The sequence below is a fragment of the Temnothorax longispinosus genome, chromosome 2 (genome assembly GCF_030848805.1).
Source record: "Temnothorax longispinosus isolate EJ_2023e chromosome 2, Tlon_JGU_v1, whole genome shotgun sequence".
NCBI classification, from domain to species: Eukaryota; Metazoa; Arthropoda; class Insecta; order Hymenoptera; family Formicidae; genus Temnothorax; species Temnothorax longispinosus.
In genome coordinates this window covers 13,995,370-14,002,354 of record NC_092359.1, presented here as the reverse complement: position 1 = coordinate 14,002,354, position 6,985 = coordinate 13,995,370, and the positions used below count along the sequence as shown (strand labels likewise).

Below are 6,985 nucleotides of genomic sequence, written 5' to 3'. Positions count from 1 at the left end.
GTTGCACCCCCAATAAGACAGTAGGAGGTTAACGAGAAGACTCACCAATAAACAGCCGGAAAAATCGATAACCGTCTCTAGCTTTCTAGGATAGACGAAAAGTTAAGGATCTACCTCTTGGGTGAGAAACATCCCGCCCAATAAGAAATCCTTTAAACCAAAAATTAGAAACATCCCGCCAACCAGAAGTTCTCAAAACGAAAACCAGATACCTCCCACAACAAATTCACCCTTTCCATCCTTGGAACCTTCCTATATAAACCCCGACATTGTGGCACACCCTCTCAAAAGCTTTCGAGTCTCTTCAAGCCTTATGCTTTAGATGCAAGTCTCGTGCTTTAGTCTCGGCATTATAATCGTGATCTCTTCCGTCTTTGAGTCACGATTCCGTACTTAGGTCCTGGTTAATCCTGGTTGATATAGCAGTACTCATCTCTCTTGACTATAGCCAGAGAGAAACCTGAGAGAGGCCATCCCGGCATTTTTTTGTCAATTTTTCTGTGTCGCATTTTCCGACGCGCCGCCTGAGAAAGTGCAACTCAACTACGTCGTTTCGCTCGGTAACCGCACATGGTTTGCGTCCGTGCTAATGGTTCGTGTCCCGAACTAGCCAGAAAAGGTGCGATTTCATTGACGCTAGAAACCAGCGGCAGCGTCAAGAAAATGTAGTGGGGGAAGAAGTTCAGACCGTCTCAACTTTTTAGCGTACCGCAAAATTCAACGGAACTTCTTCCCCCACTACATTTTCTTGACGCTGCCGCTGGTTTCTAGCGTCAATGAAATCGCACCTTTAGAGGGGATATGCTGCGGCCGCGGCGCACAGTGGAGCCGTTTGCGCGAATCGCGGAAAAAATTATGTTACTTGTGAAATATGCAATGAATGATCATAGAACCTTTCAATGTTGACTTATAAAAATTGCAAAAGTGTATACTTATTAAAAATTAATGATAGGAACAAGTATTTGATTGAAATTAAATAAAAATTCAATTTACATTTAATTTACGTATAAGAGCAAAGTAATTCTTGCGTCTCATCGCTTAAGTCTAAATTTTTTTGATGTGGTTTACTTCTTAAACTAGTTATTAACGGATCGGATGACACAAGCATCATATGCATAACATCTTCATTTGTAAACAGACGGCTACATTTTCTACTATGATTAAGTCGATATCGTTTATAGTCCTTATTTCTTGCCTCTTGAGCTTCTTCCGATAATGTCTTAACAGGTAACGCTGCATTTTCCGAGGCATTTTCTATAATTTCCTTACCGTGAAGAAGAATTTTATGAACGGTAATTGGCATAAAGTACCAAGAATATTTTTCAATAAATATTTCCGCTGCCTTGTACGTATAAGAACCAAATTTTTCTGAATTTATTTCTTCACCACAATTAATCGTTTGTAATATTGTGGAAAATCTTCTGATCAATTCCTCGTCAACTCCAGTTATTTCTGCTGTGATTTTTGGATCAGCAAAAAATCGTCGAGAAGTATTTCCGTCATTAGATAATCCGGAACCTTGTTTAACGATGTCTACCCTCAGTCCAAGTTTCCTTTCTAAAAAAAGGCATGTTAAGTCGATACTCGCATATCTCGAAGTTTTTTGTTGCCGCTTTTCCGCGATGCCAATTGGTTCTCTCGCTGCGCTTACTTCATTTGCAGCTGTCATCGTATATTTTGACAGTTGTGTGTATCAAGAAGTTAATAGTGTAGTACTAATTGCATAATGTTAAAGCTAATTAGCGCGCGCGAAGCGTCTGTGGTGTCTAGTTATTATAAAAAGCGTCTTGTACTCTTTTTTTTGTTTCTTCTTTTTGAACGCGTGTTTCTGGCGTTGTTGACCACTTATTCTTGAAAGACAAATTGTAGGCAATATGTAATATACATTTCATGAATTTGATTCGTGCGTGCAAGGGTGACATTCCTAATTTGAGTGCTTCTTTTCTTTGTTAGACCTTTTATTGGGTTACAGCTTGAGCTACCTTACCGTTTATCATCGTAAATATCATTTGATGATTTATTTTGAATGTGGTTCCGAACTTTTCTATTTCTGTTTCTCGTAATTGAGCAATTTCGTCATCCATACGTTGCTTTTCACTTTTTATTTTTTCAGCAGTTTCTTTTGTGTATTCAAATTGTATTGCTCTGCAATATCTCGTTGAAGAAGGTCGATCATTATTCCAAATAATAATATTTTTATCGTAAAATGAAGTAAGACGTAAGGGCATCATCTGTGATTTTCCGTCGACTTTTATAAGTCGACTTCTAGTCGACTTCTAAAAATGACGGAAAGTCGACTAAAAGTCGACTTCTAAATAGTCGACTATAAAAAGACGGAAAACAGTCAAGCGGCGCGTCATGCATCATCAATATGGCGGCGAATCTCGAGGAGGCTGGAGGAGAAAATTAGTGTTTACGCGAGTGCAAAAAATACATGCTGCGAGACAGGACACGATGAGACGTCGAAAAGCGCCGCGCTATCAACCACCGCCACGAAACGTCGTCGTCGTCGTCGTCATCATTGTCTTCCCGTTGACTTCCTCGATTAGATCAGAATACTGGAATTTGACTGTATGTATGTTGCAATATGTTTGAGACGGTTGTTTACATTGTCTACAACAAGAATTGTTACAGAATGCCATTACCAACCGACATGGAAGCGAAATTGCTGCGCCAGATAGTTCTTGCAGGTATGGCGGATTTAAAAGAGGATCGGGATAAGGCCAAGTGGAAACATGCTTTAGAGGTTAGGTATGGTGTGTTATTAATTATCATCGATAATTAAGACCTATTGAATGCGACCTCTCCATTCTGAACCATCTTTCAGAACACCATCAGAAATGGAGGAACCTGTGTTCATGCATTCTTCGTGCGTTCTACGGAAAATCAGTCCGGAATAGGTGGTTTATAAAGAGGTGAAACGAATAAGATGTATATGCGAGGTGTCACGGCGATAGAACCCGAATGATTGCCGAAATTCGCTTCCACGCTATGCCATCTTAGTGAACCATTGGTTGATCCACCGCCAAGGTATTTTTATCACAATTGTTGCTTTATAATGTTTTTCCTATTTATTTATAAAGATATTAATCTTCATTATGATCGAATATTATTCTCATTTATAGATATAATCAAGGATAACCGGGAAGATCATTTGCCGCGTGTCTGGTACATTTGGAAAGGCTGGATGGGCACTACCATCGATGGATATAGAGCATCTGTGGACGGTGTAAAATGGTTCGCGTATTTCTTCTTGGAGGGTCAAGTGTACCCTAAGCTGAAACGATTTGTTCCGTCGCTGCTGACGACACCTGGGAGCATCACCAAGTCATAGGCCAGGTAAATCGTTATTCTATCTCCTTTCGATTTCACGTCGATTCATCGAATAGATTACATCAATTCAATACGATTTTTTCAGGTTGATACCACGCACTCAAGCAATAGTACAAACGCTGCAGTCGCAGGGAGTCGTGTCCAAATACAAACTGCTAGAAATCTGGGGTTTGAATGAAAAATGTGAGATTTTAATTTATAAAATAATATTTAGATATTATCATAGAGTAGACTTCTATACAATACTAGACCGCTGACAGGCATCTCGGCCGTGATGCTTGCCGCCATGTTGATTTTAGTCAAGATATGCTATACTACAGATTCTATACAAGTGGTTTTATACAAGATTTCTATACAATAGTCTGGCATATACAGAATGTCCAAAAGAAAGGGTTTAATACTGCAGGAGTAGTGGTTCGATTTCGGCATTCAAGTGCGCTACACGTTGAAGGCATGACTTACAAACTTATTGATAACATGTACCAATATTTAACACAAAAACATTCGCCTGCTTCGTTATGTACTGTAATAACGAATGCAGATAAACGCACATCATGAGCAACTGAACATCCGATAGTGACTATTGTTAATTCAATATGGCCGCACCCTTCACTAACACTTGCACCTCGCACTCGCATCAGCTTTTCGGCAGTGCGTCCATAGATGTTAATGGTCTAGTATAAAAGTCTGTGGATATTATATATTTATAATTTTAGTTCTGTTGTCAGCTTACAAGAAGTGGCTGCCGGAATCCGCGCACGCAGAAGTGGCACAGATATGATGGCACACAGTGGCCGCCTTTGTAATTAAGAATAAAACATTAGGATTGTAATTATACAGTTTTTTAGATAATTAAATTATTTTATATATGAAAAAAAATCGAAATGCATCAGTTTTAGCCTTCCAGCAAAGGGTCGATTGTGTATCTTGAAATAATGAGGTGAAAATTACAAAAGTGAGAAAATTTATTAGCGTATCTACGATTTTATTTATCAAAATCTAATAAAATCTGTTAACTTTTGTCATTTTCACCTCATTTCAAGATACACAACCGACCTCCAGACGTACGCAGCGGTTTATTTTATCGACTTTAAAAGTTGGCGGGAAGTCGACTTTCCGTCATGACGGGAAGTCGACTTGAAGTCGACTTCTACCGAAACTGACTTGGCAGAGAAGTCGACTTTTTTAAGGACGAAAGTCGACTTGAAGTCGACTTGAAGTCGGCGAATGTCTCAAAAAACGCCGACTAAAAGTCGACTTCAAGTCGACTTTCGTCCTTAAAAAAGTCGACTTTCTGCCAAGTTAGTATCGGTAGAAGTCGACTTCAAGTCGACTTAAAGTCGACTTTTTGCTCTTAGGGTATCGGATAGTGATTAAGTTTAGTGTTACCATATTACCAATGTTAAAATGAGTTAACCTTGTTAACGTTACCATAACATATATCTAAGTTGTCTATGTTATATATGCTATTTATTTTATTATATTATTATATTTGATATACTCACTTATATACTTATACTTATGCACTTTTACACTCACTTATATACTTAAAAAGTTGACTCATAAAAATAAAATTATAGACAATATAATTAATATAGGGGAGACCGGGGCTAAGCCGACAGCGGGGCGAACTTGACACTAGGCTTTTTGCCAATTTAAATCTATCGTAGAAACTTGCCTTTGATACTGTAAATGCGTCTTTATGTGCCAGTATTGTCAACGGAATTTGGTAACATTCTGAGTTATAGTGTAATTTTTAACGCGACATAAGTGTTTTTGATAGTGAAAAGTAATTTTTCTGATCTCTCGAAAATGTCTACTCTTTCATCGAGCTTTACTCTTGCGAATCTACCGGTAAGTGATTTTGATGGGAAATTCGATGCTTTATACGAATCCGATAATAATTTTTGGATATTTTCAAAATTTATATATTTTTGGAGTAACAAAAGTAAAAAACGACGTTCGGGGCTAAGTCGACACGACGCCACCGGGGCAAAGACGACACTAACCTAAAGTGACATTATCGCAAAAAAGGTCACTGTTTCGTCCGATTCCGATGACGATTTAAGGAACATCTGTTGCGTGTGTTCGGAAAACATTTCATTAGCTTCTAATAACAAACAATGCATCTTATGCAACCGTATGGCTCATGACGAATGTGTGCGCACATCTGATCGCGAATTTAAATTGTGTGTTTAAACGTGTATAAATTGTTTTTCAGACAGTTCAGTAAAAGATAATTAAAAGTTTAATCTTTTTTTTTCTCATTATTTTAAATAATTGTTTACTTTATTCCGACTTTTTGTTTCTAATACACAATGTTTTTTCATTTGATAAACAATGTATTTTTATTTTTAAACAATAAAAAAATAAGTTCCAGATCAAATTGTGTCGATCAAACAAAGTGTTGAGTTTGCCCCGGCGGGGTGTCGAGTTCGCGCCCCGTCATTTTTCAATTCGAAAATTTGTCTTCGCGTCACTTTTCCTTTCCTGGCGGCAAAACAAAGCGACGTACAGCAAAACTTCCTGAATCAATTTTGTACCTGAAGAAACACTCTTTAAATATATATCATTGAATTTGCCTAAAAATTTTAATTAAATATTAAAAATTGCCTTTGAAAAAATAGTGTCGGCTTAGCCCCGGTCTCCCCTACAGTATTGATTTTTTATTTAGAACCACTTATTTTGCTTAAATCATGTTTTACATGCATAAATTACGACGAAGAAGCAATTAAACAAACTTTGTAGTTCCTATATAACTTTATCCAGATTAAAAAAAAAATGTGTTTCCCAGCATTACGTAATTTTTTAAATTACGTGATTTTTAAAATCACGTACCGATTTGGAACAATCCGTTACGTGATTAATTATGTCATTAATTACGTAATTTTGTTACGTGATTTTGTGATGTAATTTCATGACGTGATTTCGTGACGTGATTTTTTTCAGTAGGGACACCTAGCTTCTTTCTTTAAAATCTCAGCATTAGCTCCTTGCGATCAATATAAACATGTTACCGCTATCTGTCATCACTTTTTTTTCTTGAGGTTATTATTCGAGTGAAGAAAATTTAACGTGCCTCTTTCCCGGCAATACAACACAGCACTATATGACTATCTGTCACTATCCATTCTAGGTTATCTAGGTTATAACTGAGCGCGCTGAACGCAGAACACACTGTCTGCACTGAGCGTACACGTATGTATATGACTTATATATGCTAAAGCCGATCCAGTTGCGTAACGATTATATCGAGATCTCAAAATCTCAGGTACTCGCAACCGCGTAAAAATACACGTTCTCGCATCGCGTGTACTTGACGTGACCCAGATAACAATTCGTGCGGGGTCATGTTACCTTCACGGCGTGATTATCAATGTGCATGCACAAACGCATCATGCTCGCTTCACGAAGTGATTTTGGCATACGTGCGCGCATAGAAGGTCGCACTATGCCATCACATGTAATTACACGTGTGATGGTACAGTGATTACGCACACGTGATGGCATAGTGATTACGCACACGTGATGACATAGTGCGATCTTTTACGATTAATATGTAATTAATGATGAATTATAATATTGATCGTAAAAGATCGCACTACATATAAAAATAATATTTAAATATTAGATAAAATGGCAAAAACGTTAC

General features: G+C 37.7%; 1 long non-coding RNA gene across 5 annotated transcripts; it reads left to right on the top strand.

The window, feature by feature from the left end:
• Window positions 1–361: 361 nt before the first annotated feature.
• On the top strand, window positions 362–6,661 carry LOC139808512 (uncharacterized). 5 transcript variants are annotated; one of them, XR_011730883.1, is made up of 5 exons: window positions 362–2,575; window positions 2,635–2,746; window positions 2,828–3,030; window positions 3,126–3,339; window positions 3,419–6,661. It is a non-coding gene; the product is annotated as an uncharacterized lncRNA (long non-coding RNA). The 5 variants fall into 5 exon arrangements; XR_011730880.1 differs by having other exon boundaries at window positions 810–2,571; window positions 2,635–2,756; XR_011730882.1 differs by having other exon boundaries at window positions 812–2,571.
• Window positions 6,662–6,985: the final 324 nt, after the last annotated feature.